Source organism: Saimiri boliviensis, chromosome 16, assembly GCF_048565385.1.
Source record: "Saimiri boliviensis isolate mSaiBol1 chromosome 16, mSaiBol1.pri, whole genome shotgun sequence".
Classification (NCBI taxonomy): Eukaryota; Metazoa; Chordata; class Mammalia; order Primates; family Cebidae; genus Saimiri; species Saimiri boliviensis.
Window position 1 is genome coordinate 48,423,160 of NC_133464.1, and position 12,137 is coordinate 48,435,296.

The window sequence follows — 12,137 nt, forward strand, 5'->3', positions numbered from 1 at the left end:
GGAACCCAGACCTGGGAACTCCCCAAGCAGGGCTATGATTCATTCTTTGGCTCTCTGCAGTTCCTTTAATCTCCAAGTTTCCAGGTGCCATTGTGCTCCCCACTGGCAGTCATGAAAGCTGTTTGTGTTTTACCTGGTCCAGCCACAGCCTCACAGAGAGCTAGCACCAGTGCCAGCACCTGGAGCTGCCTGCCCTGCTACAGCAGCTGGCGTGCCTGACTGTGCACAGTGGCCAGACCCCACACTAGTTTGCTCACATACCCCTTGCTACTCCATGCCTGGCTTGTCCTTGGCTGACATGAGATTCGGGCTGGTAGCATAAGCAGAGCACAGCCTGACAGGCCGAGTGGGCGGAACACACCCAGTGGGCCCAAGCCAAACTCAGGCAAAGGTACCACCAGCCACAGAGGCTTTTGACCAGAAAAGCAACACCCCAAGGATCCCACAACAACACTTTCTTTGAAATCCACTCTCTAGATAAAAGAATATGCAGTTCTTCAAAGAACTAGGGTTGTTTCCCCCCAAAAAGACAAATGCTTAATAACACCACCAAAAAACAAACAAACAAACAAACAAAAAACAGAACAAACAACTATAGCTAAGCAGAAAGACATATGATAGATACATACATGCATGTAGATAGGTACATAGATACATACTAGATTCTTCAAAAAATATAATATTTTCTATACAATACACATACACACAAATTTATAATTGATCATCTCTGGATAGTAGCTTGTGGGTGGTTTTTTATCCATCAGATTTCTACCAAAAAATTGTTTAAAATCAGAAGAGTAAATATTATTTAAATTAAATACAAAGAAATACAAAACAATTTTGATCAGCAATATATTCTGACATTTTAGTATAAAAGAGAAGTTTTTGGTTTGGAATCACTTAGACAAACTCGCGTTTTAATTATTTGAACTTTTTCAACCTCAGTTTTTAATAGGCTTACTTGAAGAATAAATTCTAAATAGGTTCAAAGTGTAAATGAGAAAATCTATATTAAGTGTCTAGGACAATATCATTTCCTGTCTAATATCACATTTTACTGGTATGGTTACTACATATCTTTAAAAAATGCATTATGACAATTTTGAACTAATCTTTTAAAAAGCCATGTACAATCACCATTTAAAATTAAAATAATGAAAATGGGTGCCTGAGCCACAATGCATCTTCTAAATTATATTATTGCAATGCTATATCTAAAGGTACAAGGAGTTTAGAACACATAAACTTTCCTCACTCTAGTCATGTGTAATAACTAAAAAAGTAATATATATATATATATATGTAAAACTCATAATCCAAAATGTAAGTTTAAAAACTTAATTTATAGTAACATAAATAAAGTCACCACAGTTTTTATTTTGTCTCTCTGATACAGAATATTTGTTAGAGAACTTTCTTTAATCAACTAAAAGCTCTCTGGTCCATAGTGCCACATGTCCAAGTTGCTCGGTTTAAATCCAATCATTTTCATGAACACTGAGACAATTTATCAACATGTTTGTTGCCTTGAGTGACACAAATTATTTTCCAGGGATCTCTGCTTGGGGATCAGTCAATTCCCCAAGTTTTGTAAGTAGGGCATTTACCATCTGGCATATTTGTTTCACGTTAATGGAGAGTTACTAACATATCATATATATGTGCTTTACTGATAGTTTTATTTTTAACTTTCCCTTTGAATAAATAACAGTGCTCCTGTAGAGACAGCATTTCTCAGATATAAAAGATTGTTTGTCATATTCTCAAAATTTCTAACATAATTAAGTTTGCAAACATGTCAGAGAATGTTGTTATCAGTAATACTCAAACTTTTTGTGAATAGAAGTATTACCTGGGGAGTTTGTAAAAATGCAGATTACATGGAACTACCAAGAAGTCTTGGGAAGTTTCAGGATCTGCGTTTTTATAAATCATCCTGTATGATGCTGACAAAGTTTATTCATGTATAATTAAGCCACTCAAATATGATGTCTATGTAATAATCATAATTTCTAAATTTAAAGCCTTATTTTAAAATTCCATAAGATTGAAAGCACAACAAAATGAAATTTTGATCCAAATTATCCTTACCCTTGATAGTGGATAATTTGTCATGTCTTTGTAACCATAAACTTACATAAACTTAAGGAAGTTTGCATCTCATTTCTTTTTTTAACTTTCACCCTTATTCTATGATATTTATTATTATTACTCTGCTTTTATTATAAATCTCACTCTGAGGGAAAATAACCCATTTATTGTAAAATGAAGAATTTATTTTTTTCTGGGAAAGTAGGATCCAAAATGACATGATAGTGAATAAAATATTTTTGGTACAGCGAACTTTTATTATAGATCATTACTTCATAAAGGTTTCAAATGTTTAAGAATATGTGTCATAAAATCCTTGTACTTCATTAGAAATTAGCAAATGAAATATATAAACAACATACAATAAAATTTTACTCATCACTAAATAAAAGTGTCTATTGTTATAGTTTTCTTTGTGTATGTTTTGTTACTTTAAATTTTGTTTTGTATATATAGGGGATACAAAAACATTTTGTTATATAGATATATTGCATAGTTATGTAGTCTCAACTTTTAGCATAATCATTACCAAATAGTGAACGTTGTACCCCAGAGGTAGTTTCTTATCCAACACCCCTTCCATCTGCCCACCTTTCCAAGTCTCCAGTGTTTATTATTCCATTCTGGATGTCCATGTGTACACAGAAATGTTTATTAAAATATTGAGGTATTATAATCTCTTAAATAGAAAATAATTAAAATAATACCTAAAGTCAACTATATAATATATGAATAATTATATTCATAGCTGCATAGAGAATGTAAATTTTCACAACATTTAAAAGCAGGTATCAAGAGTTTTAAAAATGTACATACCATCTGGGTTGATAAATCACTACTAAAAATTGTCAAGAAAAACTGACAAAATAATATAAACATATATTCCTAAGGAATTTTTATCTTCTAATAATATTATTATTATTCTGCTTTGGTCACACATCCCAAAGATCATTCCCTAGGTCTTACTGGCTTTATCTAATGAATAATTTGCCTTCCACAATTCATATTTCAGACCATCCCCATTATCCTTTCCACATCTTTACCTTTCCCACTCACTCCTAATAATCTCATTCCAGTAATTCTTCAAACTTGCCAAATTGCATACTGCATTGATCTACTGCCTTTTTTATTTGTTTGGTTTTCAACGTTTAAGTTCAGGGGTAAATGTGCAGGTTTCTTACATAGATAAACCTGTATCATGGGGGACTGTTGTATAGATTATTTTGTTGTCCAAGCATTAATCCTAAAACCCATTAGTTATTTTTTCTGAGCCTCTCCTCCCTCACACTCATCATCCTTTGGTAAGTTCCAGTGTGTGTTGTTCCTTTCTATGTGTCCATGTGTTCTCATAATTTAGCTTCCACTTATAAGTAAGAAAATGGGGTATTTGGTTTTCTGTTCCTGCATTAGTATAGTAAGGATAATTGCCTCCAGCTACATCCGTGTTCCCACAAAAGACATAAACTTGTTATTTATTTTATGTCTACAGAGCATTGATTGGATGGTGTATCTGTACCACATTTTCTTTATCCAATTTACCCTTGAGGGGCATTTAGATTGATCCTGTGTGTTTGCTATTGTGAATAGTGCTGCAATAAACATATATGAGCATGTGTCTTTATAATAGAGTGATTTATATTCTTTTGGGTACATACCCACTAATACCATTCCTAGGTTGAATAGTATTTCTGGTTTTGGCTCTTTAAGGAATTGCCACACTGTCTTCCACAATGGTTGAACTAATTTACACTCCCACCAACAGTGTGTAAACATTCCTTTTTCTCCAAAACCTTGTCAGCATGTTTTTTTTTTTTTTTTCACTTTTTAATAATTGCCATTCTGACTGGTGGGAGATGGTAACTCATTTTGGTTTTCATTTGCATTTCTCTAAAAATTAGTGATGCTAAAATTTTTTACATATTCTTATTGGCCACATGTCTTCTTTTGAATAAGGTCTGTTCATGTCCTTTACCCACTTTTTAATAGGGTTCTTTTTTCATGTAAATTTGTTTGTTTCTTATAGATGCCGGATATTAGACCTCTGTTGGATATACAGTTTACAAAAGTGTTCTCCCATTATGTAGGTTGTTTGTTCACTCTGTTGATAGTTTATTTTGCTGTGCAGAAGCTCTTTACTTGAATTAGGTCCCATTTGTCAAGTTTGACTTTTGTTGCAATTGCTTTTGGTGTCTTCATCATGAAATCTTTGCCTGTTACTATGTCCAGAATGGTATTGCCTAGGTTGTCTTTCAGGGTTTTTATAGTTTTGGGCTTTACATCTTTAATGATTTAAAGACAATTTGGGGTTTTAATGTCTTTAATGATTAAAGACAATTTTGTATATAGTTTAAGAAAGAAGTCCAGTTTCAATCTTCTGCATAAATACTAGTCAGTTATCCCAGCACCATTTATTGAATTGGGAATCTTTTACCCATTACTTGTTTTTGTCAGGGTTGTCAATGATCAGATAGTTGTACATATGTCACCTTATTTCTGGTCTCCCTTTGCTGTTCCATTCATTGGTCTATATGTCTGTTTTAGTACTAATACCATGCTGTTTTGGTTACTGTATCCCTGTAGTATAGTTTGAAGTTGGGTAGCAAGGTACTTCCAGTTTTGTTCAACTAATGGACTAGCATACCATAACAAAAAAAAGCTAGGAAATAAACACTGAGTAGATACCGTCTATTATGGGCTGAATTGTGTTCCACTAAAATTTGATTCCTAACTCTTCAAATTATGACTGTATGTGAAGATATGGTCTTTAAAGAAGTAACCAGATTAAAATGCAGTTATTAGGTAGGACCCTAATCCAATATAAATTGTGTTCTTTTATGAAGAGGAAATTAAGATATAGACATGAATAGCACAAAGATCATGGGATGGAAACACAGGATAAAAAAGATAGCCACCTACAAGCCAAAGAGGGAGAGGCCACAAAAGAAATGAACTTTTTGAGACCTTTCTTTTTACTTCTAGCCTCCAAAACTGTGAGAAAAAGTATCGTTGTTACTGAAGCCACCCAGTCTTAGGTACTTTATTACAGCAGTCCTAGCAAACTAGTACACTTCATACTTTACAGATAACATAATTATCTCCATTTACAAGAGAAGAGACCTTACATGCTATATGAACTAAAGAGGTGCAAGAAAATAGCACAAGCAACAAATTTAAAAATCCCTCTATATGAATAAAAATAATTAGAAAATGAATTGGAATTTTAAAAACTCCATTTTGAAGGGTTAATAAATGTGTTATCTATGAATAGATCTAAGAGTACTTCGAAGTTATTAATGTGTGGGGGTTGGGAGGGTGGGGAGGGATAATGAGGGGAGAAATACCAGATATAGGTGGTGATGGGGGGATGGAGGCAGCAAACAACCTTGCCATGTACGTACCTATGCAACAATCCTGCATGATCTGCACATGTACCCCAGAAACTAAAGCACAATTGAAAAAAAAAAAAAAAAGAAAGAAAATATACACACTTTATTAAAGATGTAAAAAGGACCTATTTAATGGCTAAATATGGCATGTTCACAGATTAGCATACTTATTTCATAACACTACACAATTTTCAAAAGAAGTAAAAAAATTTACACAATTCCAATAAAACTTCTTAGCATATTTATTCGAGAAGGGCTAAGCAATTTTGAAAGGTGAACAAGATGTGCATGTATCAAAACTACATTTAAATTGTGGTAATTAACCCCCTGTGGTCTTGCAACAGAATAGATAAGAGACCACATTTACTGAATATATAAGGTATAAACCTGATATGGGACAGTAGCTGTTTCATAAACATAAAATAAATGAATTATTTAAAAACTGGTAATGGGGAAATTAGTTAACAAAGTTATAAATTATAACCCTTCTTACATCATATTTAGAAGTAAAACCTTTATCTGAGTTGTTTACCCTTACCTGGTTATTTTATCTAATAAAAAACTTAAATCTGAAAATCAAAACTTTTAAACACAAAAATAAGAAAGGATTTATTAAGCAAAATTCCTACATAACAATAAAAAATAAAAGGTAAAGTTAAAAGTCAATGATGCAAAACCTAAGATGACTCAGAGACTGAAACTTGCAAACAAGAATGTTAAAGCAGATTTATGAAAGGATGATTCAATATACAAAAATCAATAAATGTGGCTAACCACATCAACAAAATTTTAAACAAAAGCCGTATCATAATCTCAATAGACACAGAATGGCATTTCATAAAATCCAAGATTCATTTATGATAAATAATGCTCAAAAAATCTAGTCATTGAAGGAACATACCTCAAAATAATAAAAACCATGCATGACAAACCCCTAGCCAACATCATACTGAATTGGAAAAAGTTGAAAACATTCCTCTTAAGAACTGGAACAAGACAAGAACGCCCACTTTCACCACTCCTATTCAACATAGTACTAGAAGTCCCAGCCAAAGCACTCAAGCAAGATCAAGAAATAAAAGGCATTCAATTTGGAAAAGAGAAAGTAAAATTATTTCTGTTCACTGACAATGCGACCTTGTTACTAGAAAACCGTAAAGAGTCCTCCAAAATACTGATATATGACTTTAGGAAACTTTCAGGATACCAAATCAACATACAAAAATCAATAGCATTTCTATACACCAATAACAAGCTGATAATCAAGTCAAGAACTCAATCCCATTTACAACAGCCAACAGACACACGTATTATCTAGGAATACATTTAGCCAAGAAAGTAAAAGATCTCTAAAAGAAGAACTACAAAACACTGATGGAAGAAATCACAGAAGACACAAACAAACAAAAAAACATTTCATGCTCATGGACTGGAAGAATTAGTATCATTTAAATGACCATATTGCCAAAATCAATCTACATATTCAGTGCAATTCCTATCAATTACCAACATCATTTTTCACAGAATTAGTAAAAGCAATCTTAAAATTTATATGGAACCAACAAAGAGCCTGGGTAACCAAAGAAATTCCAAGAAAAAGTGAATCTAAGATGAACTATAGATGACAAATTATGCTGTCAAGTCTTCTTTCTTGAGGGCTAATTATTATTTATCTTGAGAACATCTAATGGGTTGTGTCTAATTGGCTATATAAAAGGGTAGATTTCTTTCTGTCTTTGCAGTTTCCTAGAAGATTGTCTGTGGTGTTCATCACATCCTGGTTGAATTATTCACTGGTGAAACTGTTTCCTTTCTTTTCTAACTTTGTAGGGAGATTTTCTGAGTTCACAGGATATTTTGTTTTCAGTTATATTTCTACATGCCAGTTGACAAGGACAGGAGGTCTAGCAGTTCCCAAATTAAATGGAGCAGCTGAAAATTTATGTTTATACAATAATTAAGTAAAAGACCCTCCAAGTGCTCTGCTCTTTGGGAATATGGATCTGAAAAACTTCTCTAAATCCAAGTATTACTACTGAATAAGCATGGAACATGTGGGCTCTAAAATCCCACAGGGATCACTACGTGGTTGGAAAATATGGTATGCCATGAATGCTGCCTTGAAGTCTTTCTCTTAAAGAGCTCATATTTTATGTCATATCTGAAATGTGTATATGAGAATCCACTCTTGTAGTGGTTAAGAATACTTCTTTTGATTTGGATGAATGAATGTGTTTGCAGAAGCTTTTCCCAAGCCAATGAAATACTGACACTTATGAGATGAATATCATTATAAAAAATAATTTGAATAACCAGAAAAAAAAACTGAGATAACTGAAAAAGACAATGCCAGCATTAAAGACACTTTCCCTTTCACAGAATTCTTATCTTCCTTTCTCATCTGTCTTCAATAGATTCCTCTGCTTCCATTATCAGTTTCCTTCTCTCTCTCAGACTGAGTCCTGAAAAGAGGGAGGTGACGATGTTTGTATAGGTTGTTGCCTTTGTTTGTGAACTTCCCTGAAAAAAATCGATGAGAAGTCACAACTTCTTTAGTGATTAACAAATTAGGTACTCTGAGAACATAATGTTATGTGCCTTTAGAGCTATCCCAGATTCCACTTCCAAGAGTTCCCTAACACCTGCACAAGCTATAGCTCGGTGATATGGTTTGGCTGTGTCCCCACAGGAAGCTCATCTTGAATTGTAGCTCCCATAATTCCCACTTGTTCTGGGAAGGACCTGGGCGATATAATTGAATCATGGCGGCAGTTTCCCCTATATTGTTCTCATCCTAGTGAGTAAGTCTCACAAGATCTGATGGTTTTATAACAGAAAACCCCTTTCACTTGGTTCTCATTCTCTCTAGCCTGCAGCCATGAAAAACATGCCTTTCACCTTCAGCCATGATTGCAAGGCTTCCCCAGCCACGTGGAACTGTGAGTCCATTAATCTTCTTTTTCTTTATAAATTAACCAGTCTTGTGTATGTCTTTATCAGCAGTGTGAAAACAAACTAATACACTTTAAATGCAGATTTGTTAAAGAGAATTAATCCGGAAATAATTGAGAACTAGGATAAAATATTCTACCTCCATATGAAGACAGCAGTATGGAGAGTAGATATTCTAATGTTTAGAAAATGTCAAACCAACAAGGCTTTAAGCTGAGGAATGTCAACAAAGGAAAGCAAGCACAAGTGCCATGTAATTTACAATTTGCTTGTCTCATTGCCAGAAAAACTACCTCTTCCTATGTGGATAATTAACAAAGCTGATGACATTGGGAAGCAACCCAAGATTGCAAGGTAATTCATATTCCTTTCTCACCAGCTGATACTGCATATTTAACGACTTTTTCCCTGTGTCGATGCACATCTATATCACAGAATGTTTTCAGTTTACAACTCTTCTGGATGTGCACTGGTTAATGCATGAAATTCAGCAATAGCAGACTTTGTTCTTTTGATAGGTCCAGAAGATCACCACGTCAAGGAATATTGTGGCAAGATGGCAAGATAATCTGCCACCCCCAACAACTTTGGAAGTTCTAAGGATGTCAGAGACCCATGGAGAGGAATTCTAATGGCCATACTTGAAGCTTAGTGAGCTAAGAGAAGTAGCAGCAATACACAAAGAAGACTGGTGAGCCCTCCATTAAATGACATTTTTAAAGTGATTTTCAAAAAAAAGTTAACCCAGAATTACATATTTAGCAAAATTATACTTCAAGAATGAAGGTGACACAATAACGTCAATGAAAAGAAAATCAAAATAATTTGTCAGCTCCCCCTCAAATTATTGAACAAGAATGATAAAGTTCTTTAGGCTAAAGGAAAATGATAACAAAAAGAAACTCTGATCTCCAGGCAAGAAGAATTGGGGTGTAAGTGTAAATACTGAGGTAATCTGGGGGTAAATATAAATAAATATTGTGCTGAGTAAAATTATTTTGTAATTAATTTTTGAAATTTAGTTTGTATTTTACCCTTATAACAAACAAGTTTAATACATATAAATGTTTAAAATTAAAATTAAATAAAGCTAAAAATTCAATACCTCAGTCACAATAGCCACATTTTAAGTTCTCAGTGACCACATATGATTAGTGGCTCCTACAGAACTATTTGCCTAGCTAAGAAGCCAATAAATGCCTTAAACATTTATTCTAAGCAATATTCACACAATCAAAGAAATAAGAACAAGAAAAACAGTAAGGAATAATCATAAAAATCAGGCAGAATACAAATAACGGTCAACTCTAACTTGTCCTTCTTAATAATTATAGCATATGTTCAAAACATATATTGTTTGTGTATGTTTAAAAACTTCCAATATGAGATACAATTTAAAGACAAAGATTACATATAAAAACAAAACAAATTAATTTTAAAAATCATTCAAATAGCAAGCAATAAGAAGGCTAGGGTGGTTAAATTGATATCAGATAAAATATACATCCGGGCAGACTATGACAAAAACAAAGAGAACCATTTCACAACTTAACAGTCAATTCATCAGAAAATCATAATAGTCATAAATATGTATATGCCTATCAAAGTCACTGTAGGACAATTTAACATTCTTCTCATAAATTGCTAGAAAAATTTGACCATTTATCTTCACAGATTTTGGTCTCAGAAACCATTTACATACTTAAATCTTTTCTTCATTAGGTTATATGTACTAATGTTAACATTTTATGAAATAAGAGTAAAAGTTTAATATTAATTAATTAATATATCATTTAATTAAAACACAAATTCTTGCATGCTAAATAAATACCATATTATTACAAAAACATAACTATTTGTTCAGAAAAGAAAATCAGATATTTGGTATTGTTTTGTGTTTTTTTCAAATATATTATATAATTTAATAAAGGATGAATGAATTCTCATATCAGCTTCTGCATTCAGTCTGTTACAATATGTTGTTTTGTTCTTTGTATATAAAGAAAAACTTGGCTTAGATACATATGATGCTTATAAATGGAGTAGTATTATAGTAACTATTTCAGGGTAGTAACTTGATTAAGTTTGATAAATTAAAGCTTAATTTTAACCATGAAAAATGAATCCTTATTAGTACACTTTCATACGCTTCTATATTAAAACTCACTGTTCTATCTTGCAAGCTTAGTGAATGGATCTTTGGAGGGTTTTTGGTGACCCCAAGACTACCTGAATTATTATCAAAATCAACAAACTACACACAAAAAAGAGCAAATATGTATATTGCCTGAGCAACATTATAACAATAATTATATTACTAATATTTATGGAGTACCACACCCAACAACTGTAGAATTCACGCTTTTAAATATATCTGTCATATTTATTATGGATTAAGCATGTTACCTTCTAAATAGTAATTAAAATGACTGGAATCAAACATACATTCTAACCACTATAGAATTAAACAATACTGAGATGAGAGCTAGTAAATATGAAACACTTGAGAATTTAAATAATAAATCTCTAAACAATCCCTGGATCTAAGGAGAAAGTAGAAGGGAAATTAGGAATAGCTTGACCTGAATGATAATGAAAATAAATATCAAAGTTTATGATACGCAGCTAATTTAGTGCTTCAAAGGACATTTTTGGTTTTATTTTTATAATTACCTTTAAAAAGATAAATTCACTAATCTTTTGTTTATCTTATAAAAGATAAGTTTGTCTTTATAATTAAAAAGATAAATTCACTAATCTGCATTTAAAGGTTAAAGGAGAACAAAGTAAATCTAAAATAAGTACAGAAAAGGAGAAAATAAAATAAGATCTTTAACATGTCAAAAATTTAGATAATGAAACAAAATTAAAGTCAAAACCTGGTTTTATGCAAAAAGACCAACAAAACTGATGACCTGGCCGGGCGCGGTGGCTCAAGCCTGTAATCCCAGCACTTTGGGAGGCCGAGGCGGGTGGATCACGAGGTCGAAAGATCGAGACCATCCTGGTCAACATGGTGAAACCCCATCTCTACTAAAAATACAAAAAAACTAGCTGGGCGTGGTGGTGCATGCCTGTAATCCCAGCTGCTTAGGAGGTTGAGGCAGGAGAATTGCCTGAGCCCAGGAGGCGGAGGTTGCGGTGAGCCGAGATGGCACCATTGCACTCCAGCCTGGGTAACAAGAGCGAAACTCCGTCTCAAAAAAAAAAAAACAAAAAACTGATGACCTTAAAACAGGATAGATGAAGAAAATAAGAGAGACAACAGAAGCCACCAATATGAAGAACAAAAGAGGTGTTATCAGACAGATACTGCAGACATTAAAAAAGGCGTTCCCAAACTTTTCACACAGGGGGCCAGTTCACTGTCCCTCAGACCCTTGGAGGGCTGCCACATACTGTGCTCCTCTCACTGACCACCAATGAAAGAGATGCCCCTTCCTGAAGTGCAGCAGCGGGGCGGAGTGGGGGTGAGCGCCTTGGGCGGGTGGGCTAAATGGCCTCAGGGGGCCGTAGTTTGGGGACGCCTGCATTAAAAAGATACTGAAACAATATTATGAACACCTTTGTGCCAATAGCACTTAGCCACAATGGACAAATTTCTGGCAAAATACAACCTATTAAAACTGATACAAGCATATTCTTAGATTTATATAAGATTTAAAGCATCATAGAATATCCTCTGCAACCTTAAAAATCACTAAAAAG

The 12,137-nt window shown here is 33.5% G+C and overlaps 1 long non-coding RNA gene across 1 annotated transcript in view; it reads left to right on the top strand.

Moving 5' to 3' along the window:
• LOC104651246 (uncharacterized) overlaps nucleotides 1-12,137 on the top strand; it is a 99,599-nt gene that overhangs the window by 19,539 nt on the left and 67,923 nt on the right. The window contains exons 3-5 of the long non-coding RNA XR_744740.3: nucleotides 8,347-8,416; nucleotides 8,714-8,783; nucleotides 8,876-8,977. This is a non-coding gene — a long non-coding RNA (uncharacterized LOC104651246). The remainder of the gene's footprint in view (nucleotides 1-8,346; nucleotides 8,417-8,713; nucleotides 8,784-8,875; nucleotides 8,978-12,137) is intronic.